Below are 14,938 nucleotides of genomic sequence, written 5' to 3'. Positions count from 1 at the left end.
CACTACTTACTGCCTGTGGGAAAGCTATTTTTATTTTTTTTTTATAACTGCCATTTTTGAAATGAGAGACAACCAAAAGAGAGCCTGTTACAGACTGGCAGGCAGGAAGGCTTCCTGTAATTGATAAAGGAAGCCTCGTACTGCTCCCATAGAAATACCAAACAAATCTAGTGAGGAATTGTCAAAAATCTAAGGAAGTAAGGCCACTAATCTAACTGAAAGTAAGTGGCATATGGGTATTCAGCTTCTTTAGTTGTCCTTGAAAAAAACAAGGCTGAAATAATTTGGAAGTAACCATTGGATTTGTATGTATCTACAGAGTTAACTAGAGTTGCAATGCATCTGAGTCACATTACCGTGTCAGCTGCTGTTCTACTGTAGCCCCTGTGATCACCCAGTTGGTTTGCACGCACCCTGAACAAGCTCTCCATGATGCTCGTTAGGGTATACTAAGCAGGCAGGATTTTGTAAACTGAAATAGCATAGTTTCTTTTCAGGCACATGGCATCTCTTACCATGTGTCATCTTTCAGTTCCCACGCCTTCCCATCCCTTACAGCTTCTTTCCTGATGTGGGCTCTCATTTTAGCCCAAGATGATGCCATAATAAGTAATTTAAGATGTTCTTTGATGAGTTTCTCTTACTTAGAGAAAACCCAGTGAGGCCATTTTATGGATTGCCACACACGGAGGCGGTCTCAGCCTTGCCAAACAACATGAGAAATCCAGGAAGGTATGCAGTCCGTGTAGTCAGTGTGGCTTCAGTTCTGTTAGATGTATAATTTCTAAGAAACACCCGGCACGTCACTGCTGAGAGATCGGGTACTCTACTCCTTGTGTACGGCATTCACAACAAAAAGTTCTGTGCTAATCCTAAAGGAACACACACATAAAATAACGCTAATGTTTCCTTAAAATAAATTATTATATTTTTTCCATTGCTTAATCCAATCCTTAGTATTTTTGAACAAAACTAAGCAATTATCAGCAATCTACAAGGTCATGTTTCCCTTTGCAGTGTGGCTGTGTATGCTATGTGCTACTGCATTGGCGTTGCTAAGGGGCAAGGAGGTGGGGTATAGCTGCAGACTAATGCTGCAATTGCACCAGCTTTGCGACAATGTCTCTTTGTACAATTGTGGAACCAGCTCCTCAGGTTCCCACTGTACTTCTTACAGTGGTTCAGGGCAATGGGTTAACCTTATGGGTTCAGGGCAAATACTGATGGCAGAAAGGTAGGTCAAGGACCTGCCTTGTGTTTTAAAGGAGGTTGAGCAGAACTATCATCATGCTAAGAACATCAGCCAGACTTTTCTTTGTTCTCTATTCTCCCACTGAATCACCAAGATCCACAAGATACTCTCTTCCTTCCTCCTTTGCAAATAATAGACAACTTCAAATTAGAAACTAGTATCTTTGCCATGCTGATCTAGTAAGTCTCTGCTGTGGAAGTATTGTTTCTCTTCATTTGGCCGGAATGATATTCTTCCGAGCAGTCTGCTTCTCAGTGCACTGAGAAGAACAGAGCACTGTAACAAGCCACAGGAGCACCGTTTCTTCTTTCCTGTTAGTGTGGTTTGGTGTGACATGGCTTTTCAAAATACTGGGGGATGCAATGTAAAATGGAGCATGTCATGCTTACTGTCACAGGCTGCCAGTTTCTTAATTCTCTTACTAATCCCCCCCTTCTCCAATTTAAGTAATGATTTTCCCCATGGCATCATATCAGGTTTTTTTAATATGCAAGGAGTGTTTTTAATACGCCATGTTGTACTATACTGTCTCTTGAGCAGGTTACTTAGTGATATTGGAACTGTCTTGTTTTCACCCATGTGGCCAGGGTATGTTTTCTCTTGTTTAAAGGTTGGACATTAGTCACGAGTGCACAGGTTTGGCCATAGGACTATGCCACAAGGCTGACGTGTTTGTGTCTGTTCAGTGTTTCTGTGAAATATGCAAAATATTCAAAGAAATAAAGGTGATATTGCAAGTAAGACTGTACATATATAAGTAATAGTTTAAAAAAACACCAAGCAAACAGCAAAATCATAAACTGTTGATTTCAAAGGCATATATTTGGGAAAGAAACAATAATCAAAGTATCAAAATACAGACTTGAGGAAGAATGCTTTTCCCCTTACATGTACTTAGCTGGATGAACTCTGTGACTGACATCTTCAGCTGTGACAACATGAGTTAGGGTACCATACTCATTCACCTTCTTGTGATTAGTCTCAAAATTCATCCTTGTGTGTAAAAACACTTTGCCCCTGGGACAAAAGTCCTGTGAATGGAGAACATAATCTGGAAGCTTAGGAAACCCAGATCTGTCTGCTACTTCTGTAACACTCATTCCCTTATTCTGAGAAGCTGCATAATTTCTCAGTTTCCTCATCTAAATAGTATGGGGAGTATTCACTGCTTTTGAAGATGTGTAGTGGAATTGATTTAGCTGAAGGGAACAGATTTCTGTATGGCAATAACAGCATTGATTGCATTTAAAAAAAAATAAAATTGTAAAATGCTCCATAGGGATCCAAATTACTTAAGACATACTTTCCAAAAATATTCCCATGATACCTGGAAAGGGTATAACCATTATAACACTAACAACCACAGACATTACACTGATACATGGGGTTGGACTGGTCACACTGCTACTCTTACCCACTCTAATCCTTAAGAGATGTTTCATAGAATGTCAGGAATACAAAGCATATGAAGTTTCAACTCAAGGATGTGTAAAAATGACACCTTTCTACTCAATAACATAGATATTTGTGTGTATTCAGAAGAGATTTAGTACTCAGATTCTTCAATTTCTTGTTTTCCAGGTTTTGCAGGGTGTTTGCATATCTATGGATACAACACATGTTGAGGACTTCTCTTAAAATACCCAATAACGAACAACTTGATTGATATTTTTAATATTTAATTCTGGTTATGAATCTTTTCTTTGTATACCTACTCTTCAGAGGCAATATGCTCAGTTGCAAAGAGCATTTCTTAAAAATACAAGTTTAAGAAACTGGAATACTAATTAGAAATACCACACTTTCTTGGCTTTTCTAATCATGATAGCTTGTAGACATCAAGCCTGAACTGATGCTTTTTATGTTTTAAAACATTCCAAACAAGCTGAATCTGAGGATATCTTCCAACATATTTCATGATGTCAAGCCATTGAACATGTAAGGTCAGAATTATGCTGTAAAAGATATCTTACAAGCCAGCATGGCTTGCTTTGGCAATGCAATTGTTTAGAAAAGTGGAATTGCTGTAGGTGGCTTATTAAAATTCTGAATAGCATGTACAAGGAAAGGGTGCAAAGTATATGGTTACAAAGCTGGTGTGTGGTTTGGGACTGTGAGCCCCAGACTCAGTAATTAACCTCAATGCTCATAACTTTCCAATATCAACTGTCACAAAATACTGTGAAGTTGGAGCTTTTTAAATCGGTGTCCTTTCTGCATGAGGCAATAAAACAGACAAAAATCCCCGCCTGCCTTTCATAGTGGAAAGGATTTAAGAAATTTGAATGCTTCCGCTCTTCAATGCTGTGTGTGTTGTAGCATGTGTCATGTGCTGTGTTCAGGAATGTGGTACCTCTATAAATTGTGCAATGTGTCTAGGATCTTTCAAGGCTGGAAACCTTCTGCCAAGTAGCTTCAGATAAAATGGCCCCAGGTCTAGCACTCCACATAGCACCAAAAAATGTGAGCTCAGTTCCTTGTGATGTCATACACCTTACTTGGTTAAGTCACCAAAATTTAAAGGCTAGAAATGTTAAGGATATTAATGATACATGAAGAAACAAATAGGAATCAGAAGAAAGTTTTCAGAAGTCAGTTTACATTGGGGATTCTTTTTTTTTGTTTTGTGTTTTGGTTTTGTGTTGTGTTTTGTTTTTTGAGGTCTGCAAACCAGTTTGCCACTACAAATTCAATGGATACTCCTCATTCAATGCAATACTCCCCATCAAGGCTTTGCTTGTTTCCTTCTCCACGACTGTCTTTCCAGCCAGGAAGAGCTGAGTACAACTTCCACCCATCTGATTCCTTAGTTGACAGCAGCCTCTGTGCCCCCAAAAAAGACATCTGGCATCCTGGAAAAAGTTGTTTCTTGCCAGTGTTTCTGGTTCTGATGTAAGCCTGGGCTCCCTCTATGGAGGGGGATAACAGGTCAGAAGGGAAAGAAGGGAAGGCTGATGATTATGTGGCCTCACTAACCCACCATCAAGTTCATGGACTCTGATAAAGTAAAAGTATCATCTCCCCTTCATGTAGTTAACTATAGGGTTTTATCCAAATAGATAAGTCCCTGATGGATTTTACAATACAGTACACTAAACCATGAGACGAGTTTAAAACGCGATATCATGCTGTGAATAACTTCTGTGGGAGAGATGAGAGTATTCCATCTGCAGTGCAACGCAAATGCAACACTGCTGGTGGAAATTCAGCTGTAAATTACTGTCATGCAATGTTCAATAGGCCTTTTCTCAGAACAGAGGTGTACAGGGGACAGCTGTATTGCAGAGACCAAATGGTGACTCCCAATAAGTTTAAGTTTTCTGTCTCCCTGTTAAGTGAACCAGCAGGAATAATTCAGGGATTCAAGTGAAGTTTAGTTTTGAATCAGAAAAAATAAACTTACGTGGTTGAGTTTGTTTTTTACACTGGCTTCCTTATAGCTCAAACAGTGCTTGCCCATCGTCTTCAGCTAAGATTTTACAAAACCTTTTTTTTAGTCAGCACAAAACCATTGATGGGTGATGAAGAACAAATGAGTACTATTTTTTTCATTCTTGTGGTGGGTTGACCCTGGCTGAGGGCCAGGTGCCCACCAGAGCCACTCTATCACTCCCCTCTTTCATTAGACAGGGGAGAAAAGGTATAACAAAAAGCTTGTGGGTCGAGAAAGGACAGGGAGAGATCATTCTCTAATTATCATCACGAGCAAAACAGACCGAACTTAGAGAGGGAATTCATCTAATTTATTACTAAGCAAAACAGAGTAGAGCAATGAGAAATAAAACCAACTCTTAAAACACCTCCCCCCACCCCTCCCATCTTCCCGGGCTCAACTTCACTCCCGGCTTCAACCTCCGCCCCCGCCAGCGGCACAGGGGGACGGGGAGTGGGGGTTACGGTCAGTTCCTCACGCGGTGTTTCTGCCGCTTCTTCATCCTCAGGGGGAGGACTCCTCTCATCGTTCCCCTGCTCCAGCGTGGGGTCCCTCTCACGGGAGACAGTCCTTCACGGTCTTCTCCAACGTGAGTCTCCTCCACGGGGTGCAGACCTTCAGGAGCAAACTGCTCCAGCGTGGGTCCCCCACGGGGTCACAAGTCCTGCCAGCAAACCTGCTCTGGCGTGGGCTCCTCTCTCCACGGATCCACAGGTCCTGCCAGGAGCTTGCTCCAGCGTGGGCTTCCCACGGGGCCACAGCCTCCTTCAGGTGCCTCCACCTGCTCCGGTGTGGGGTCCTCCACGGGCTGCAGGTGGAATCGCTACACCCCCTCATCCTCCCTCCATGGGCTGCAGGGGGGACAGCCTGCCTCACCATGGTCTTCACCACAGTCTGCAGGGGGATCTCTGCTCTGGCGCCTGGAGCACCTCCTGCCCCTCCTTCTTCAGTGACCTTGGTGTCTGCAGATGTTCTTACATCTTCTCACTCCTCTCTCTGGCTGCAAAAGCTCTCTCTGACTGTTTGTTTTCTCTTTCTTAAATATGTTATCACAGAGGCACTGATTGGCTTGGTCTTGGCCAGCGGTGGGTCCGTCTTGGAGCCGGCTGGCATTGGCTCTATCAGACACAGGGGAAGCTTCTAGCAGCTTCTCACAGAAGCCACCCCTGTAGCCCCGCCCCCCCGCTACCAAAACCTTGCCACGCAAAACCAACACAATTCTACACCCACAACTCTTTCTTTAGAAATGGTATTTGTCTCAACATGTAGAAAGGATTTAAGTTGGTTTGTTTGTTGTTTTTTTTTTTTTTAAAAAAAAGGAAACTGGGAAGCTGTAATGCGGAAACAAAAACTTTTGTCTGTCAGCATTTCCGTAACCTCACAAGACCCAATTTTTATGTCTTAATTTATAATCTTGGTGTAAAGAGAAAGTTTTGAGAATTCTTATTCTAGCAAAAGAATAAATCCATCTTGAATCAAGAAAGTGCTCTCTTTAGCATGTATACAATTAGGATTCAGTAGCTAAACTATCAGTTTCCTTAGAAAAGACAAACTAGTGACAAAATTCAACAGTGAGTTGAGTTTTGGTGCTTCCTGAGGGGGCTCTGAAGACCTGTAGTGAAGCCCTAGGAAATGTATGTTAAATAGGTTCTACAGAGAGACAGCCTTAAACAGTTGGTAGAGGGGAACTTTCCTTTTAATTAGAAGTCTGCGCGTAGTGATTTGGTACATCTTTGATACCATTGCTTAAGCTGTTTGGATATAAAATAGGTTGTCTTCTGGAAGGATGGCAGGAGTTTACAAAAAAAAGAGTCTGCTTTAGTAGATGGGAGATTCAGTGGCTGTAGGAAATATCCACTATATCGTATTGACTAGTGCTGCATTGTTCAATATTAGTCCACAAAATTTGGTGTGCTGTCTCACTCCCTATGATAATCACTGTTATGGAAGACTCAGCTTGTGGACCCTGGCAGCTGAAAAGAGGAGTTATGCAGATGACTTCACACTGTTTAGAATTTCTGCATTTGGGGAATATTACAGATTTGCTAACAAATTAGTCTTTTTTAATTGTAGTAGTATGTATGCGTTTCCTGACTCAACATGTCCATGCCTGTTCGTAGCACACCAAAAGAATCATAGACTTTTTTTTTTGCCATTGAATACAGACAGCATGAAGAAAGATTATTTTCTAGACATCAAAGAGGCTAAAGTCAAAATGACCAATTCAACCACAAAAAAATGAACAGAAATCTAAATATTGGCCTGTTCTATGCCATTTAATGATAACAAGACCAGCTGTTAAAGAAAAGAAAGATACGAAAAAGAAAGGGAAGAGGGGATTTGCCCACAGTTTGTATTTAATCATGGACAAAAAGTTGGTAGAAAAATTGTAATTTGGACTGTTATGTGGTGAAAATAGCCTTTTTTGGACCTTAGCACAATGGTGATGCGGTAATTCAAACTGTAATTTGAATAAGACATATTTGGTACTTTAGTCTGCCTTTGCACATAAGTGACTTCTATTTATAGTGTTTTACCTTTCAGATTTCTCGGATCTGAACATACCTAACCTTACTGAAACACCAATTTAGACACTGGAGTCATTTAACTGCAGCTATGCTAGCAGTGAAACGTACTAACCAACAGTTTAAAGTAAGAAGTTAAATATATCTGAGGAAACTAGGGGATTGTACAGGCAGAGGGTAATCTCTTACATGGAATATTGCTACGGAATACCAGCTATCTGTTGGCAAAAATGTCATGTGAGCATGCTTTTGTTATTCCTTTTTCCCCAATACTGAGTTTACGCAGTATAAAGCAAAACAAAAAAAAAAAAAAGAAAAAAATGGGAAAAAACCCTGCCCAAACTGAAAGGGAAGAGTGCAGGCCTGTGTCGTCCTTTTACATGAGGGCATGCTGCATGTCTGCAGGCCCAGCAGAAAAGGACAAAGCGTTGCCCTGGTGAGGAAGAGGCACCACAGAGTAGGGCAGAAGCTGTGAATTGAAAGACATGATTAGACTGGGTGATGCAAGAAAAGGACTCTAGCTTGTTTGTTGGTTGCTTTATTGGTCAGAGGAGTTTAACCTGAGTCTAAAGAATATGTAAGTGTGAGGAAATGGAGTTGGTGAAACAAATAGTAAGATTGTACAGTTTTGCTTAGTGTAAGTTAAAATAACCACACTTTTTTTTTTGAGGGGGTGGGAGGAAGCCTTAGAAAACCCATGTCTATTTGCATCTGATATCAGGGATATAAATTCAGACTATCTGCAAGATTAGGAAAAGGGATCATGCAGCTGCTGGTGGGTGTCTCTGAAAATTAGCATTGGTCCTGGGGCAAAAAGCAGCTGGAACTTCTGAGGCTTAGGACAAGGGTGTCACAGAGGGATGCTCCAAGTTTTCTGCTTCTTCGTTGTCTTGCCCTGTAAATAATGTCTCTAACTTCCAGCAGTGCTCAGCATCCAAGAATTCCCATTTAAGTCAGTAGGAAGGTAAAAATGTTGCAGTTTTGAATTAGAAATATGAATTGAAGTGCTTAAAGGTAGATGTAATAAACTTTTTGTCTCCTTCTTTAGGAAGAAGAAAAGAAAGTCCCATGTCTCCATTCAAAGCTGGTCCCAGATAACAGTGCAGGGGCGGTCTCTGGGCTTTGGAACCTGGCTGCAGCTCCAGCAAATCCTGCATCGTTACTGTTGGAAGGCTTTGCAGAAATGTGTTTCAAAGGGGAGACTTGCTTTGAGTGAAAGGCCATATGTTTACGGGAACCTTGATCCAACTTCCACTGGCATAGATGAGAATTTTAGCACTGAATTTGTCAGCTTCTCCAAATCATACAGTTTTTGTCCTTTTCTTGTGCATTCAGTTTTTCTTTTCTTTGGCAAGGTCCCAAACATGAAGAGCATCCACTGGCTTCCAAAGTGTGCCTCTGTCTAGCTCTTTCCTGTGTTTGTCAGTCTCTTGAGTTCACCTTGAACCTTGTAGACTCTCTAGTCTGCAGCTTTTCAGATTCACCAACTGAAAAGAGTGTAGAAATAGTTTCAAGCATGAACTTGTGACTGTGACAGTAGCTGCAGAATACTGAACAGGCTTTAATGCATGAAGGCATTGAACAAAAGCAGGATGGAGGACTTGTGGGTAGGCACTGTTAAGCCTACTGAGAAAAAAGCAAGTACATGGCTCTTGTATTGAGCCAGTAGAACATGACAAGAGTAAAACGTCTTTGAGATTAGTTTGATTTCCATGCATGACAGTAACTCATGACTCTTGCAGATACGGCAGATCAAATTCCTTTCTGCTGTACCCCAGAATAACCATTGGGTTCATTTACTATAACTACAACAGTGCTCTTTTGATTGGGTAGGCTTATAAATCATTTGAGTAATGCTGGTTAAAACTGAAATAACATTGATGTAAGCGAGACCTTTCACTTCAAATTGAGATGGCAAAATATGTTCAGCCTCTTGAGAGGAAATGACAATGAGCTATGGCATACTAAAGGAAAGCTGAGCATTGTAACTCTTGGGATCACATTGAGAAACTCTTTGTAAGGCCATGGCCTCTCACTTCATATTTTCAAGTGTCCAAACTGACTTTAATTCTGTTCAAAAGGAGGACACTAGACTTTTATTTTTCCTGCAAGTTTGTGTTCTCATTTCTCTCACTTTCACAAAGAACGTTACCTCAGAAACATTAAATGGGAAACATGTGCTTCAGGGCTAATGGTATTGCTGCTTTGTAAGGTCAGCTCCAAAGTCTCAACATAAAGGCTTTGTTAATCTAAAGTGAAATAAAAGGAGCTGTCATAAAGCATGTGATATATAAACTCTCATTTAAAGTTGTATTATATTCCTCTTATTAATTTTAATAGTCTGAATTTAGAGAGAGAAAAATATTTATTGAAAGGATAAAAAGCCGCACCTTTCTAAACTTCTTGAGAAAGGCAAGAAATATTTTGTCATTGATAAAAAGGCACTATCTTTAAGTGCCTTCTCCCCCCAGTGGTACTCATTTCTCTTAGGTCATATATTCTGTCTACAAAAGACCAAGGAGTGTTGGTATTCTGTAACTGACAATAGCAGACAAGATAGATAAATTTCACGGCTTTTTCAAGCCGATGAAAGAACATTTTTTCATCTTTCTTAAGTTCTCATTCTATTGCTCCCAGTGAGGGATTTAGTTTTGGTTGGTGGTCCAAAGGAAAGGAATTCTCCCATGTTCCTGTTTTATTTATCTTGAGAGTTGCAGTCAACATACAAAAACATCAAGTGTTGCTGTTCTTGTCATGAGATCTCTGTGTGTTGATGAATACTGGTGTTTCTCTCACTGCAAATATAAGTTGCTTCTGTCTTCTAGTGACCCTTCCAATCCCTACCTTGTATCTCATTAAGCCTAATGAATTTTATGAGGTAGAGTGATACCTTGCTACAAATGATCATTCGGTCTTTGTTGAAACAACTTTCGATGTTGCACCTTGAGGCCCAAAGGAAATGGTTCACATCACAGAAGCTTCATGTTGGATATGCAATGGGGAAAGGTGCTGGCCTTGCTGGGTTGTTTGACAGACAGTTCCAGCTATGAAATTCATGGATTCTTACCTGCCAGGACAGGGGTCAGCAGTTGCTAGATATGAACAGTTATCCTGACGGTTTTTATTTTGGGATTGTAACTATACATCTCTTAAGATGCATGATATTTTAGTTATGCATAGATACCAAGAGAAAAGTTGCTGCTTTTTTAAAAAACATGGGTCACTGTTGCATGTCTGATTCTTCTCTGTAAAGATTCTTTTACAAAGGCATGTATTAAAAGCAGGACCCTCAGACATAACTTGGATGCCAGACTATTTCATTGAGAAACTAAAATATTCTTGACAAACTGTGAAACTGAAAACTAAAACTGCATGCAAGTATTTGGTATTTTTCTGAGACTATAACAATTACTTGACTAAATCAAATAACATTATGGAAAAGTGTACAAATGTGTGAGCAGTTTATAAGATGTTGGTTTGGAAATGTGCCTTTTAGTGTATCCCAGTAAGAAAAGAAATAACTGAAGAAATCTTAAACTACATTTTGTTCACTGCCTTGCTGGTCCTCATCAAAGCTATTACTTTGGCAATCAGAAAACTTGGAAATATCTGTAGGGAAGTTTGGGTGGTTTTTTTTAAAAAAATGTACATTTCTCATATGTATCATGGAAATTTTATTTTTCTCATCTTGGTTGTTTTCTTCCTAATGCGAATTGGATAATTTAGTTGTGATGTGTCTATATAGTCTTTGATAGCTTAGCAGTAAAAACTAGTGACGGTTTTTTGACATAAGAATAAAAATAGTATTAGTAGAAAACTAAACTTACAGTTCTACAATTTGCAAGCAGCACAGATCTTTCCCTCTCAGTTTCAGCTGTCTTTCCATTTTTGTAACTTCAAAATAAATTTCTGGGTTTACCTTATTTAGTATCTGTCTAACGTATTTCATATCTTCCCTCTCTACCCTCAGCAAATCTTTCTGCATTCATTGTAGATCTTTTTAACTGAGTGTAATTTTATAACAGTATAAAAAAGCCTTCGTTTTCAGTGTACAAATATAGCTATTCTTTATAAAGCTATTTCATAACATACATCTTGAGGTAGTTGTTTTGGTGAACTTTAACTAGAATATCCTCAAATCTTTTTTATAAGTCTTTTGGATATCTTTCTTTACTTTTTCTTTTTTCTTTTTTTGGAAATCACAGTTTCTCTTTTTACAGTTCTTTAAGAAATCAGAAACCTTATTAAAAACTGTCAAAATGGAAAAAACATGTTCTGTGAAGCCAGAATATCTGTCTAAGTGTTTTTATGGTCCATTCTTCCTTTTACACAAGATCAAAGCATCAGGGGACAAGAAAATAGGGTGAGAAAAGTCAACTCAAGCTTGCAGAAATCATGCTCAGGCCAAATATTTATCTAGTGATTCATCAAAAATGTTGCAAAATGTAGTACTGGATTTTTAATGATCGCAGGTTTCACTGCCAGTTCTAGTAGGACATCCTGTTCTGGTGCAGTGCTTTAAAAAAAAAAAAAAAAAAAGAAGTCAAGTGAATACATTAGTTCAAACCATAATTCAAGGACAACTGGAAGCCATTAACAGGATGGACATACCTCATTATGAAGTAGTGGTTTTTAAAAGAATGTAAATACTTATATTGGTGGTGGTAGAAGACTCACATTTAATTTGATGGTAGAGAAATTTCTTGTAATTGAACATGTTCCTGTTTCTGCTCCCAGAATAAAAGGATTCCTCAAGAGTGAGCAAGTTCAGAAAAAAAAAAAAAAAAGTGGAACAGGCGTGACAACAGTCATCTCTCACATTTCAGTTCTGCTGAAATAAAAGGTGAAATTTCAGAATTTCAAACCACAAGATGGTGAGCAACAGGTTACTTGTCAAAGGACACTCATGTGGTTTATAGAGATCCTTGATGTGTGGAACAAAAGGATACACAGGAGAAGCAAACAGACCCTGAGCTCTGTTGGCAAATTAGGCATCAGTTGAGCAAGACACAGTGATAGCAGAAAACAGTAGAGAAGATGAGGTAAAGCAGAAAGGTGTGAGTCAATATCAAAAAAGATGAAGGACAAAATAATTGTACATGCTAGTCAAGGTCTATGTAACAATTTATCAAGTACAATTGAAAGATGCCTGCATGAAATTTAGTATTTTGCTGAATTTTACCATGTGCAAACCACTAATACAGAAGGGTTTGTTCCAATAATTTTTTCCTATCTGGAATTGCGTATTCTAGCTGCTGCCGTTGTTCCCTCTGCAGATGGCTATATTTCAGATATAGACCTGTTCCTTCTAGATAAGGAGTAACACTGCGAGAGGACCTCAGTCTATGGAGAAAAGGTGACTTGAGAGGTTTCAGCTCCTTCTGTGGTGCTCTGCATAGAAATGAAGCCAGTCCGAACGCTGCTGCTTTTCAACCTAACCACAGGTACTTTCCGCTGTGTTTCCTACTATATCACATATCAAAAACTTATTTTTTTAAAAAAGTACAAACAGCAGAATGCATGTACAACCATATAACCTATATATTAATGAGATAGGCATATAGATAGAAAGAGAAGTAGATGTTATGAGGTAACTTCAGAAACTTATTTTTTTGTTTGAAGAAGCAGAACTGCAACTGAAGATAAGTTTTTTCCTAACAAAGCATAGGATGCCTGCTATTCAAACTGCATATCGCATGTCTGTATCCGCAGCTCACTCTGCAATTAATTTTAAAACCAATCCATGACCTTTTTTTCATCTGGTAGTCTTAAAAGTGAGAATACATACTTCAGTGCAATGGGCCATAGTGTACAACCACAAAGGTTATATACTAACGAAGGCATAAAATAGAGAACAAACTTGGAATGCAATGCATGGGAAAACTTTGGCTCTCATGCTACATGGAAAAAGGCAAGTAGAATTGTCTCTTGTGAAACACGAAGGAAATTATGTAACTGAAATTTTAAACACACAAGTTTCTTGGCTTCTCCTCCTTCCAGGATTACTGAGGTAATGAAGATGGGATTCTACTCGTACTTTTCAAAATGTTATTAATGGCGTTCCTGATTGCCAATGGAAATATTTCTGCTGAGTCCTGATAGACTGTATTAATTTCTTTTGGAGCTGTAAAACAATGGCTGTTCCAAATCATCTTAAAGATGCCCCTTTTCTGTCACTCCAGGAGACAATTTCCAGCAAAAAATCCATCAGGCTTAACACAGTGTACACACCTGTGTACATGTAAGCAAGGAGAAGTGCCTAGCCAACAAAAAATGCATTTTAAGGAAATATCAGATTCTTACTTTACCATAGCTTTCCAGATCAGCAAGCATGGAGAAGTATAAGGAAAGTGACTCTGAGTGAGTTGGACAGGAATTAAGAGTGCAGGAAGAAGAGAGCTAATTAGCTTTGCTCTCTTGGACTAATCCTTAAGACCAAACAGTAGAGAGAGAATAGAACAAAAGATTTGACAGCGAAGAGAATCTGATTCCCACAAGGAAAACTAGCCTTCTTGCAGCTTTTTTCTTTAGACCATGAACCAAGAGGATTCAAGGAAAGGTTGGAGAGTTTTAGAGCTCTGGGAGGAAAGTCCCCGTCTCTTCATTTTTAAAATAAGCAGTTTTGTTAATAGTCTTGCAACTAAAACAGTAGAAAGAAACTATGTGGTTTAAGACATGCACAGAGACATTTATTACAGCTGTAAAGCATTGTTGATAGGATGCTGTTATCTTTTTGAACCAGCAAAAATGTGGCTGAGTGGTGATTTAGGCTTTGATTCCTACCACCTGTGTTACACAGGTGATGGCATCCAAACAGGGAGTGCACCTGTGAGCTGCTGGCACGCCATGGGAGGGCTTTGTTCCCTTATTTGAGGATGTGTTTGGGTAAGTGTAGGTCTGTTATGTGTGGGATTATTTTTTCTCTAAAGAAGCACAGTAGCTGTTCATTTACAGTTATTTTATTTCTCTTACACTGTAAGACTAAAAGAGAAGCTGGCCTCTGATGAGCAGTAACCTCTGGTTTTCTGCATTGAATAATGGAGGTGAGTGACCGGTTGCTGAAGTGAGGTGAGTGTTGAGGTTATTAAGGTACAGAAAGAAGGAGTTTTCCAAATGTAGGCTGGGGAGAAAGAGGAGATGGATTGGAGAAGTGGTGGTGCTTGATATGTGGAGGATATGTGGATGAAATCGTGCTACCTGCTTATAGGTGCCCAAAAGGATCTGGGCAGCTCTGTATCCCCATAGCTATCTTGGTATTTCCTGGTACTTGTTGCCTGTGGAGGAGGCATTTGTCCCTGTTTATCTTAAGATGTCTGTGACCTTTTGCTCCTCTGCTGGTTGAGTTGAGATTTAGAGGGCTTGCTGCATTTTTCAGTGTCTGAGGGTCTAAATCTGGTTAGCAGAGCTAGTCCTCATCTAGGCTTGGGAGCATTTCAATTAAGCTATTTCTGTGCATGTCTAAGAAATTCATCCACTCTCTGATTGCTACCAAATAGGTCCAGTTTCTAGAGATTTGTCCTAACTCATGAGCTTTCCGGGGAAGAAATTGTCATTTTGGTTTTCAGTTAGGCTGCTACGGAGAGATGCAATTCATTTGGATCTGGATTCACTGTGTATGTGGCCAACCTTCTGGGAAAAAGTTGGAGGAGAGGAAAGGCACAAGAAGCAGAGAGTTTGCTGCTTTCTGGAAAGGCTAGTCTATCTGAGAGCCTGGTTGCCATAATATTG

This window comes from Balearica regulorum, chromosome 4 (assembly GCF_011004875.1).
Source record: "Balearica regulorum gibbericeps isolate bBalReg1 chromosome 4, bBalReg1.pri, whole genome shotgun sequence".
In the NCBI taxonomy this organism is placed as follows: Eukaryota; Metazoa; Chordata; class Aves; order Gruiformes; family Gruidae; genus Balearica; species Balearica regulorum.
Note: the sequence above shows the minus strand (reverse complement) of the source record.